At 43.4% G+C, this 13,544-nt stretch overlaps 1 pseudogene across 1 annotated transcript; it reads left to right on the forward strand.

Moving 5' to 3' along the window:
* The first annotated feature begins 922 nt into the window (after nucleotides 1–922).
* On the forward strand, nucleotides 923–10,901 carry LOC143614546 (protein LURP-one-related 10-like; annotated as a pseudogene). Its single transcript, XR_013150306.1, has 4 exons — nucleotides 923–1,159; nucleotides 9,315–9,348; nucleotides 10,429–10,626; nucleotides 10,704–10,901. The product of XR_013150306.1 is annotated as a protein LURP-one-related 10-like (transcript).
* Nucleotides 10,902–13,544: the final 2,643 nt, after the last annotated feature.

Genomic DNA, 13,544 nt, shown 5'->3' on the forward strand with positions numbered 1-13,544 from the left:
CACAAGACACTCCACACCACAAGGCACAACATCCGCTGCCTCCTCGTTTGACCCAAGCCATGTCATCCAGTTCTCAGAATTAAATGCACGTTGAAGGTGCTCTTAGGGTGGGCGAGGGTTTTACTCATCAGCCCACGAACAAGAGAATACCCAATACCCCACACCGCCCTTCTCCGATTATTGATATTGCGAGTAGTAGAACTCACTCTAAATTAACATCACTTAATATTGATTTCCACATTGCTTATCTTTGAATAAATATTTTTTTTTCATATCAAATAAGCATTGAGTTTGACTAATTCACTACCCACTTGTTCATTCATTTTTATAATTATAATAAAAAAATCATATTTAAATACACATACTAATATTCTTTTTTCCTTTTAATATATTATAAGTTGAACCAAATTATTAATCATTTTCATATTATAATATGAACATGTGAGTATGATTGATTGGAAAAGAGTTGTAGCCGCATCCATTATACCCTTCTCCCCTAACACCAGCCTATGCAATGGTGCCTTCCCCCTTTGACGACTTGTGTAATGGTGTTTAACGCTGGTGGTTGCATGTTGGTGATATGACAATAGGTTAACTCGAGATGTAGCATCAAGGGCATTCATACTTTGATGATCAAATTAATTAATTAAACATGATATTCCATTTATTAGTTTAATACCGCCCCCCTAAGCACATGTGCCATGAATATAACTCGAGATGTAGCATCAAGTTGCAGATAAGAATTGGCAACCACTCAATATCTAAATGTGGACGTTGCTTCCTCGCACCCTACTCTACTCTTGGACCAAGTCAACTAAATGGTCAACGAAATTATCATGCAAAAAGAATAAAAACATCGCCACAGCTTCATGACAATATATAGCCCTCATAGAACTCCAATCTTAATTAGTGTGAGCATGTGATGATGGCTCAAACTAGTGATGTGCCTTTATTTCATCCGTTTTCTGTTGTCGGTCCTCAGTTCATTGTACCAAAACCACTTGAAATCATAGTCGATAAGTATCCTTGTAGAAACCTTGTTGTCACTGATATTAACCATAGTATCATACTAAAAAGTAAAACCATATGACACAAGGTTCCACCGTCAGCGCGTGCTACTTGATGCTAACGACAAACCCATCGTGATGCTACGGCAAAAGCCAAAAGGTAACTGAAGAGGTAGGTCCCAGCAGAGCCCAGTTGGTCCCGCAAGACTCACCTTAAACAGGGACGTCTGCACAGAGACCAACTGGATCCGCAGAACCAACCATGCTCAGAGACGTGACGTCCTTACGCGCAGTACGCAAGCTGTTCCCGCAGGAAATGCCTCCCATGGTGAAGGACTCCGCCTGTTCCCGCAGCCTCGGATACAAGCCATGAGGGAAGGCCACCCGCGCAGCATGGCTACACGCACTAGGTACTTAGCTCTCGATCATTCAGTGTCACCTGAAGGAATGAGCAAAGCCGGGAGCAATCCCGCACAGAGGCGGGAGGGGGAATACTCCCGCCCAAATAAGCCAGTCTGTATACTGAAGGACCTTTTACTGTACCTGACGAGGTATGGGCGAAAAATCTGATCAGAGATACGACAGCTCACTGATACAGTATGGCGAGCAGCATGCTCCTGTACTGTATCACTATTAGCCGCTGCCTACTCACCAACTACTGTCATACCACGTGCGTAGCCGGCAGTTGGTGGAAAGGGAATAGTATACAGCAGGCCTGGTCACTATCAGCCGCTGCCTACCCACCAACTACCAGCAGGGCACGTGCGTAGGCTACTGTTGATGAACAGGAACACTGTTGCAGCCGGCCATACCTCCTTGGAAACCTACCTTCGGCTATAAATACCCCAAATGGTATGATCATCTGAACACAACATTACATTATCACATTATCATCATAATATACCTGATATCTGCTCTAGCAATCTCTTAATATACTTTTATATTTAAAGAGCAATCTAGTCTGATTCTCACGCCGGAGGGTGGTCACAAGGAGGAACCCCCCCTTTCTCAGTGACGAGCTCACGGTGTCTGTTTTGCAGGTTATCAGAAGAACCATCTTCCAAGGGTCTAACCCCTCGTGGGAAACATCTCTCCAACCCCCAGGTTACCAGTAATCTGACCGGGGTCCGGTTAGTGTTTCTTCATTGGCGCCATCCGTGCATAAAGCTAGAACTTTATTTTTCTCCAGTTTTTTCAAACTTTTACAAAGATGGTTAGAGAAATTCCGGTAACCACAACCCCAGCTACTGGGGGGAATACCGGCAACACAGTTTTTACGAACACTACCCCGGCTACCGAAGCCGGGGCAAGTGAAGTAAATTTTACGAACACTACCCCACTTACCAAAGCTGGGGCAAGTGCAGTAAATGATCACCTACTGGGATCCACCGATATCCAGTTTGAGAAACGAAGACTTCCCCGCCAGACTCTCGATGAAGTTAAGGCATGGGCGGAGGCACGACAAAAGGAATTCCAGGCTGAGTTGAACGAACGCTTGCGTTCCGTGCAACAGGCCGACGAATTCGAATACTGGGAGGATGACTCGGAGGAATCCGACTCCGACGCGAACCCTCGCCATAGGGCAAAAGGGAAGCGTAAGGAAACGGAATCCCAACCGAAAAGGCATTTTGGACAAGCCTTCAAACCAAAAAGCACTGGTGGAAGTCCACGAGACTTCTCTAAAACGTTCAGACCAAACGTTGCAAATGCAGGAACGTCCAAATTTGCAAGGGACATTGCTGAAGCAATCGCCCCAAAGAGTGCCAAACAAATGCCCAACATAGGCACATATGACGGTATATCTGATCCAGACGATCATTTGAACAGGTTCATAGCGGGGGCAACCGTCAGCAATTGGACGGAACCCACGTGGTGTTACATGTTCCAAATGACGCTGGTGGGGGCTGCTAGAGCTTGGTTTGATCGTCTACCGGTCAACCACATCTACGACTGGGCAGACTTCCAGCAGAAGTTTAGCCAACATTTCAGCCAGCAACGGAAGTATACCGAGGAGCAATGGACAATCCTCAAATGCATACGAGAGGAAGATGAATCTCTGCCAAACTTCATCACTCGCTTCAACTCAAAGAAGCTAAGTTTGGGCAATATCAGCGAAGATCTTGTTCGCGCTGCCTTCATCCAGGGCGCACATGACCCAGAGCTCATCCGCACCCTAACGGGTAAAGATGGCATGCCATCCACATGGGATGGCATCATGACAGCAGCAAAACGCTATGCGGAAACGGAGAAGCAACTGGGTAAAGATCTCCAACAGAGCACAAACCTCTACACCCAGAGGACGAGAGAAGACAACGTCCTCACCGCCCGACTAAATAAAAAACGAAAGCTAGGCATTTGGCAGTCAAGGGTAAACTTTGACACCTCATCCGGCTTGCAACATCGGTTGGGCGGAAGGGATAATGTACAGTCGCACCGGAACTCCAGATGGACGCCACTCACCAAAAGCGTCACTGAGATATTCGCCACTGAAGAGCTCCCATGGCCAAAGCCTCCAATAATCCGACATCGTCACGATGCTGATCGGAGCAAATACTGTGACTTTCACAAGACAAAGGGCCACAACACTGAAGAATGCATAGATGTAAAAGACATGGTCGAAGCATTTGTCAGAGATGGGACGCTCGCGCACCTCGTGGCGTAATAAAGGCTGAGCAGGCGAGTGCGTATAGAACCCCAGCGGGGGAAAACACGAATCAATTCCAGCTTCAATATCGAGACTACATGCTGCGTAAAGAACGAGATCCCGAACCAGGTGCGTATCGGCTCGATGACACTCCCATCCCAACAACATGGAAGGGAGCTCATTTACACAGTTTGCATGTAAATCAATTCCAATTTGTAAAGAAAAGGCCAAGAGCCACTTCTAATGGAAATGATTCTCTTTAAGAACATCGAAGCTGATGATTTTACATTTATACTTTTCTGAACACTAATATGCCGGTTTTCACCGCATAATTACGTGAAGTCATTGCATGGGAAGGCGGTCCTACCCGCACGAACCCAATAACGTGACAAACCTTCACGCAGGTCAGTTTGGGAAAAAGTTCAGCACCCAAAAATGAAAGTGCCGGTCTATCCGCATGAATCATTAAAGGAAACTGAATAATAACCTATCAACAACCGCGCGTCGAACGGTTAAACTATGCAACACTGGTGACGGCGTTCACATTACGTGAAGTCGTTGCGTGGGAAGGCGGTCCTACCCGCACGAACCCAATAACTTGACAAACCTTCACGCAGGTCAGTTGAAGGGGAAGAGTTCAATTATCCCATTAAATGAAAGTGCCGGTCTATCCGCATGAATCATGAAAGGAAACTGAACACTAACCTATCGACAACCGCGCGTCGAACGGTTCAAAACAAAATTCTTAAAAAGGATAAGGAAAACCTACACGCAGGTCAGATAAGGGTAAAGTTTTGCCATCCTACTAAGTGCAAGTGACGGTTCTACCCGCACAATCACGAAAGAGGAAGCAAGACTTCCTGTTATCAACCACGTTCAAAGGTTAACTTATCCTCAAAAGGTGAGGAAAACCTACACGCAGGTCAGATACAGGTTTAAAGTTAAAGCCATCCTACTAAGTGCAAGTGACGGTTCTACCCGCACAATCACGAAAGAGGAAGCGAAAACTTTAATCCATTATCAACCCCGTTCAAAGGTTAACTTATCTATGCCTTAGAAATTTCGAAAAGTAAAACCTACACGCAGGTCAGAAATGGGTAAAGTTTTGCCATCCTGCTAAGTGCAAGTGACGGTTCTACCCGCACAATCACGAAGGAGGAAGCGAAACTTTAACCCATTATCAACCACGTTCAAAGGTTAACTTATTCTAAACACTTGGAAAATTGCTAATTTAAACTAAGTATGCAAGTCATAAGTTTATAAAGCAAGGAACCCAAAGAAGGAAATAACAATCTTATACGCAAAAAGATAAATATTTCAAGAATATATTACAAGAATGGCCGGGTAACTACCCGCCTAAAAGAAAAAAAAAAAAAAAAAACTATACAAGCCTATCTTAGCAATGGGAAGGGATCTTCAGGATCAAGCCTCAGGGCCGCTTCCACTTGGACCCGCTCCGTCAGAAGAACGGGGTGGTTCGAGGAACGCTTTGAGGACAGCTAACCCATCATCAGCAGCAGCTACTTCGTCCACCTTTTCCACCACTGGATGCGGGAAGGCGGCGTATTGGTTCAATGCTTGGTCATAAATGGCTTCGGTATCCACATCGAACAAAGGGAAGTTGGAAGGCGGGACGCCTTTCTCAACAAACCCTAGACCAAGCAGGAAGCCGGCCTTTTCCCCATCCTCATGAGAAGCGTTGAGGGCTGCGGTCATAGCATCATCGTAAGAGGTCTCTGAAAAGACCCGACGCACAACCTACAAAGAAAACACAAGTATTAGAACATTTTCTTATAAAAGAAAAGCGTGAAGATAAAACTAAACATACCTGAGGCAACGCTTCTCGAAGAAGCCATTGGAGGGCAGCTTGAGCTTCGTTACGGGCGCGTTCGGCTTCGCTCTTGTTAAGGTTGGCAAGTAAAACTTCCTTTGCGGCAGCCTCTTCGACGCCCTTAAGCTTCCGCTCGGCGTGGTCAAGCACCCCCCTCTGGTCCAGGATTTCCTGGAGTTTCTTGGCATCTTCCATTGCCAAGGCATCATGAGCGCGTTGGAGAGCCTCTAATTTGGCCTTGAGCTCCTCATTCTCCACACGCAAAGGCTCAGCAACGGCTTCAGCCTTGGCAGCCCTCTCGGTTGCGTTTCGCGCAGTCTCCCTGGCCGGCCGAAGCTGTTCATTCACAGCTTGGGCAGCCTTGGAGCGGGCCTCGAGTCGCGCCTGAACTTCAACCTCGAGGGCCTTGAAGGCCTTCTCCTTGTCGGCGGCAGCTGCCGCCAGCTGTTGGTTCTCCTCCCGAAGAGCACGCGCCTCAGATATGTCCTTGGCGCGAGCTGCTTTCAACTTGTCGTTTTCACGACAAAGCAGCTCGACGCGCGGCTGCATCCGGGCCTGGAGAACCCGAAGCTCATTAGTTAGCCTACCCTCCTGGTAGCTAACCATGGCTTCCCCCAACGCACCCGGAGGAGCAGCGTGGCGAGCCCAGTCCACGCACTCCACAGGTGTGCGAAGGGTTGTTCCTCGGCGTATGTTCCATCGTGGAACATACACTTCATTGGAATCCGACACTGCAAAAGAAACAAAGGCAGTAAGGAAAAGATGATAAAAAACATAAGAAAAGAAAGGAACCCTACGCACCTGTAGGGTCAATGACAGGCCGATAGCCGCCAAACCCATCACCTGAACCTAAAGGAAATCCATCCAACAGGTCAGGCAGACGGGAAGGTGGCAAAGATCGGCGGGAAGCCCTGCGCGTACCTGATGGTCCGGCCATCGGTGCCGGTGGCGCGGGCATGGTGGCAGCCGCCGTGGTCGCCGTTGTGGTCGCCGCCGCGGTCGCCGCCTCGTAGGCAGCAGCAGTAACCGCCGGCTCTGTGAAGGATGCTGTAAAAATCGCACTCACAGCCGGCGGTGACGTCATCTCAGCTGGAACAGTCTGCTCAGAGGGAGCAACTGAACCAGCGGAAGCAGGCGCAGGCACCTGGGTCGACGCCTCAGGTAGGCTGACCAAGCCTACCGTCATTGGTGGAAGGGTACTCCTCTGCGCTTCACCCCGGAATGCGTCAACATCCACGCCTGCACAAAGAAAGTGTTAGATAAATTTATGAAGTAATAAATCTGCAAAGACATTATGATTGTACTTACGGGTTTTCTTGACCCTGAACGTACGGACGGGCGGGGAGGAACCCGATGGAGCCGGCCTCTTGGTACCGGTCACCGTCGTCTTCGTTGGTTCTCCGGAGGTAACGGTCGTAGCCTCCGGAACAGTGGTCTTCTCACCACCGGGCTTCCCCGCCACCTCTTCACTATCTGACTCCGAGTCAGATAGAACCACCGGACCAGCCGTGGAGGCCTTCTCCTTCCCTTTCCCGCCGGCAGCAGCTTTCTTCTTCCGCACCAGTGGAGGAGCATCTGTGGATTCCTCAGAAGAAGATAGGTCAAGAATTCCAACAGCGGGTACAGCATTAAGGGGTTGAGGAAAGAATATCGCCTTACCTGGCCGCCGGTGGCTCAGGATCTCGTGGCCCAGCGGATAGACCTCCACAAAACGATCCGCCGTTTGCTCCAGGATGGGCAACTCGCCCTCGTCCAGAGCACGAGTACCCATCCGCGCGAGACCGTCGGTTTCCCGCGGGAACAGAAGCGACTCCAAATTATTTCCCTCTGAAAGAAAAGAAACAGTTATAAGACAAACTCGTATCAAAAAGAAAGACAAGACATACCATAGGGAATAGAGTTCAAACCGTATTCGAGAAGGATGGGAACCTGAGACGCATCTTTCCACACCCGGCTCATCCCTAACATAACCATCCCGGATTCCGCAAACCGGTAAACCGGAGATTGGACCCGGGATATCTTCGAAAACCATTCCGCCTCCTGGTAATTGGGGGCGTGAAGGCTCGGTATCGCTTGGCCATTTTTAAACTTCATGGCAAGGGGGATGGCGCGGGCAGAAATATAGAAGAATTCCTGCTTCCACGCGCGAAGACTGCGCTCGGTGTCGCAAATCTTCAGACCCTTAATACGGGTCGTCAGGGTGTACCACCCCTGGATGCACCTCCAGGTATAGAAGGTCATCAGGCGGTCCACATGGGGCTCGATGCCCAAAATCCGGCACACCCACTCAAAATGGCGAATCTTGGCGATCGCCATGGGGTGCAGCTCGGTCAAATGAACACCGTGCCTCTCAAGGACACGGTAAACAAATTTAGTCAATGGAAATCTAAGATTCCCATAGACAAAAAATGCAGCATAAACCCCGATCTTGCCTCTGGGGGCATCGTACACGGTCTGGTGGGATTCAGGAAACTCAGGCTCGAGATGATCGAGCATGAACTTCCTGACAACATACCGGTACTGATCGCCGGGCAGAGCACACTGGCACTCGCCAGCAGTACCCCTGTCGTCAGCTATAGCTTCAGCATCACGAGAAGACATCTTGAAGAGGAAGAAGAGAACGATTTCGAGAGAATGCTCGATTGAATAAAAGAGTATTCGCCGGAAATCGCCTTAAAGATGAAGAGAAGAGTGAAAAGTATGGATTACAAATAACCCTCTCCCCCTTTATATAGTAATCGCAATTAATGCGGTGAATTTAATGCGGAGGAGAGAGAAATCGAAGGTGCAATGAAACTATGACACGTGGCAAAAAGCAAGCTGGCAACAGCTGTTGACAGGACGCGTGCCAGTAATTTCGCGGCCACGCGCCCGAAAAATCGTGCCCACGCGCCAGGAAAAGCGTCTGGAATGACCATGTTCTGTCACGTCACCATAACTTCCTGCACGTCCTGACACAGTCAGAAGAAACCGTTGCACGACGTTTCAGAGGTTTGGACTGTTATCTTTTCACCAACTCTTCGAATTTCAAAATTCAAAATTCGAAAATATTAAAAAGCGGGAAAATACCCCTTACCTTGGCAAACAAGTAACCATAAGCCGGTTGCGGGTACAGTGTAAAGGCAAAACCCTTCACATACCTAGCACCCGCAGGGAACTGAAGCCAAGTAAACCTTGGTGAACAAGTAACCGTAAGACGGATGCGGGTACAGTGTTAAGGCGAAACCCTTCACATACCTAGCACCCGCAGGGAATTGAAGATTTAAATCTCGACATTTCAAATCTTAGTTGTCAGTGACGAATCCATGTTTTTTTACCAATTGGTTCACATTTATTTTGTTTGTCAAATTTTCATGAACAAAGGTCATAATTTTCGAGCCAATAGTGTCGGGCGGAGGGCTAAAATTAACTGATATCTGATATCTGGACTGCCACCAAACGAATTAACTATTATGGTCAAGGTTGGGTAAGCAATTAATCGGCTTTGGTTATGGCTAAAGATGTCCCATAACCAAATGTTAACCGAACCGCTGCATTTGTAGTGATGGTTAACCAAATTAATTTTTGAAATAATCAAAATAAAATTGTGATGGAATGGTTCAGTTTAAATGTGAATTGTGAAGTATTAATATATATCACATATTTGAGACCCAAAAGCAAGACTTTTATACTAACTTTTGGTTGAGACCCAAAACATATAAAATATTAGCTGAAAGCTAAATGTAGTGAAATGGGAATAAATATATATAAGGAAATTTCTAAAATTTTTTATGCAGAACAGTTGACTAATCGAACCTGTTGACCTTTTAACCAAAGGAGCTTAATGAACAAGAAATTTACCACCACACCAACTCTAAAATATTTATGGGTTCACTGGAAATTTTTCTTTCATTTCTACAAAATTTTTAAATATCATTGGATTTGTTGAAATTGAGATTGACTATATTTTAACGTAGTTTTTGTTTCATGTGACATATGTTCGATTCATGTTCTCAACATTTAGTTTCAGAGGCATCAGAGTGATGATAGGAGACTAGACGAGGATGTGGTTTTCACTAGTTGGATCCTTAAACTGCACGAGTTTTATGTACCGCACCGTCATGTCATTGGGCCGGTCAACCCGGACCCGGTGACCCGGTGGTCGGACCGGTAGTTTTGCCTTTTGTGTTTTATTTAATGATAATAATATCAGATCCAGTCGGGATTAGGTCTTTGTAGACTTGTAGTGATAAAGTTTGACCACTTGAAATGATGTTGTTAAGTAGTTACACTGAAAAGATTGGGTAAAAACAAATTTTTTTGAAACAGATTTAAGGCAAAATTGCAGTAAGGAGGTGTTTGAGCTTTTGGTTTGTAGAAGAAAGAAAAGAAGATGCAGGGAGTGGGTGGGTGTGAGAGATGAAGCAGAGAGTAAATGGGTGTGTGTGGGCTTTTTGACTTCTAGATAAATTAAAATAAATAAGAGATGATTATTTAATTAATTTATTAGATGAAGAGTATTAAAATTAAATAAAGTAACAAATAATAAATCTTTTAAGTTGAAACTTAAGTTCTACGGAGTATATGTCTTGTTGTTTTTATGTATTTATATTATACAATTTTGATATATTTATTTTTTTAATTTGATTTTAATATAATATATTGTTTTATTTCATTTATTTTAAAATTTGTTGTCGTTATCGTTTTTGTTTATAAAATTATATATAACTATGCAACACATTTTTACCATGTTAAGAGAGTTAGTATCGTAGATTCAGACATAGTAAGGGTATAAAAATTTATGTTTTTAGACTTATGTTTTATATATTAGTAATTATATATATAAACATATATATATATATTATTTATGATGTCATGCGGGTCAACACCGGTCCGCCCTCTCGGGTCGGTCCGATCTTTGACCCGGTAAGACGTCCGGGTCGATGTCCGGGCCGGGTCTGAAAACATTGGGTGATAGTAAAGCAAATTCAGATATAATATTTAGCGCAAAAACCGAACATGTGATCCAGTTCAAGACCAATGTTAGTGTGACACTGGCAAACAAAATGAGCAGCAACGATGATTGTGATTTGAGGATCAAAGGAAGCTGGTCGAAGGGAAACTGCACTTTTTATATGGGAGATTCGTCAACAGCTATAGCCCAAGTAGTACTTTTAGTTGTTATTTAGTTTAACAGTAACTCATGCCGAACCTTTCTAATTAATGTGACTAATTCTTGTAGATGCATAAACCAGAAACTTCCAAGTACGCTAAGAGCAAATTCACCGTGACAATTCAAGCTAACATAGACTACGCATGTGTGGTCGCACTTTTGGCAATTGTTGATGCAATGGAGAACCCGGATGTGAAACATGGGTCCGGTGCGGATGCAGTTGCCGGAGGTGTCGGTAATGTTATTGGTGCAGTTTTAACTAATTAACGTGCTAGTCCAGTTAGTTCCATTTTTATTTCACTATTCACGTGCGTGGCCGTCTATTAGACATGTGTTATATATTCTTGTCATGTGTTTTAAAGTTTTTTATATTTGTACTTGTAACAAGATTACTTATGTATCCTAGGGCTAGTAGTCTATATGATTATGATTATGATTATGATTATGATTATGATTGTGTATGTTTTTGTATTTGCTAATATTCGGTGTATTACGTACCTTAGTACGTTTATTTTGTACGGACAAAATGTAAAGTTTGAGAAATGGGGACCTTATAAAAGGGTCACTTAACCCATTTCTCCACCAACTCTCCACAACTCACTTTGAAATAAAACACTTCTAAGAAAATAAAAAGAAACTCTCTCACCAAACACTCCACTTTCTATTGTTTATACAAACTAAGATCTGAGATCCGAGTGTTGTTAGTGATTTCCGCTAACTAATAACATGGATTGATCCGAGTAATGTTGTTAGATACATCTAAAGAGGACACACAAGTGATATTAGCGCTTTCGTCTCAAATTTTGTGGTTTTCGGATCAAACTTTTCGGGTTTTAATCTTAGTTTTTGGTGGATTTGAGGTTGTTTTTCGTGTTACTACTTTTGGAGTACTTTATATTCTACGAAAATAATCAAATCTAAGTTTTTGGTGTTTTTGAGTATTGTGTCCGGTTTCAGATCCGGTTGAAAAACTCAGATCTAGGCGATTTAGTGGATTCTAGAATAAAGTCCACTAGACTTTATTATTAGTTTGGGTATTATCTTTAAAAAAAAGAAAAAAAGAGAAAAAGAAAATCAATCAAACCAGTCGAGCCGGTCAAACAAGTCGAGTTGACCCGTTGACAGTTGACAAAAAAAGGTCAATTACTTTAAAAGTAATCAAATTTGACTTTTGACTTTCACTTTTTGACCCGTTGACTTTGACTTTTTATAAAAAATAAATAAAAAATATTTTTTTTAGTTAGAAAAAGTGTCTTACAATTCTAAGATTGAAGGAAGTATGAATATGAGGGAATCCAAAAGGACACTTTAAAAGGAGAATTCAACATGCTTAAACATATTCAATGAGAATCGGTTGCCTCCTCTTATCAACTGATATGAGTCACTCGCCACTGAAATGAGAAGTGCCGGTATCATCCATGAGTAGTCTGAGATCAACATGAAATTGTTGGATTCATTGCCTTATGCATGGAACATCAGTGTAGTTACCATCAAGAGAACCACAAATCTGAATACCATAACACTCTCAAAGTTGACTTCTACCATCAAGTCTTTTGAATCAATGGATGACAAGCTTAGAATAAACAATCAGTCAAAAGAAAATAAAGCTGGGACAAGTGTTGCAGGTGGAAGTAGTCAAGCAAGTTTAATCCTTCCCGAGGTACACACACTTGTGCTCTCAAGCTTGTATAAATAAAATAGATGAAAATCATAGCCTTAAATGTTAGAACGATGATTACAAAAAAGGCTGAAAAGATTTTCATCACTAGGATTATAACTCATAATAACAATATGGCTAAACTTAATGAAAAACTATTTCAATCTGATAAACTAGCTGAGTTTCATGAAATACTCGTTGTTGAATTAAACGCTAAAATTGAGAAGCTTGAGTTAGACTTAGCACAAAGAAAAATAGCCGTAGAAAGATTTGAGTTAGCCTATGATAAATTGAATGGGATTATTGGGGCACAGATTGGGGTGAAGCAAAAGATAGGTATAGGCTACGATCACACAGTTGTTCCACCTCCTTTCAGTGAGAATTATACTAGCTACCTCATTTTAGTTTCAATACTCCCCCTGAGGATGAAATGGTCTATGGAGTTTGTCATGTACCAAAACCAAGTATATGTGTTCCTCCTGTCTCCAAAAGTGTTGATCCCATTTATTCATCAGTTAGTTATAGTAGTGATTTATCTTTTTCAACAGGTTGTGTTAAAGAAAGTGGGTCATACAGATTGGAAAAGAACATGAGTTGTGAAACTAAAACTGTTTTGGGTACCTCTCACACTATTTTGAATGAAAATGTTGATGTTATTTCAGATAGCGATTGTGAAACCGTTTATGAAGAATCTATGTCTGAAAATCATGCAAAGGAACCCGCTCAAGTGAACATACCAAGTTGTTCGCAACCTAGTTGTAAACCTGAGGATAAAACAATGAAAACAAAAGTGTTTGAAAATGATAATCAAACGAGTACTTCATGTAAATACGTGCCACCGAATAAAAGATCATTTTCTCAAACAAATAATCATTCACAAAGTCCTCAGGCATACAACTATTTTGATAGAAACTACTATTGTCATTATCAACAAAATTTTGTTGATCCATATTACATCAATGTTTTTGATGATCGGGCTCACATATCAAATGGGTTTTATAATCATGTTCCTTTCCATGGATCACCTTTCCCACGTCACCAACCATCTATAGTTCTGATAAGTTCTATGGCTCTCCTAGGAGAAAGTGTTGTTTTGTGTGTGGTCATTCTTCTCACCTTGCAAGACATTGCGAGCCTGGTTTAAGCAACAACTTGATATTCAAAGGCGGCTTAGTCAGTCCCCAAAAGGAGCTTTTAGTAGCTTAGATTTAAGGACTGATCAAGCAGATAGTGAAGCCTGTGAAGTGGATGTG

Source organism: Bidens hawaiensis, unplaced genomic scaffold (assembly GCF_021521415.1).
Source record: "Bidens hawaiensis isolate Kalapana, Puna unplaced genomic scaffold, B.hawaiensis_p1.1 tig00002273_1, whole genome shotgun sequence".
In the NCBI taxonomy this organism is placed as follows: domain Eukaryota; kingdom Viridiplantae; phylum Streptophyta; class Magnoliopsida; order Asterales; family Asteraceae; genus Bidens; species Bidens hawaiensis.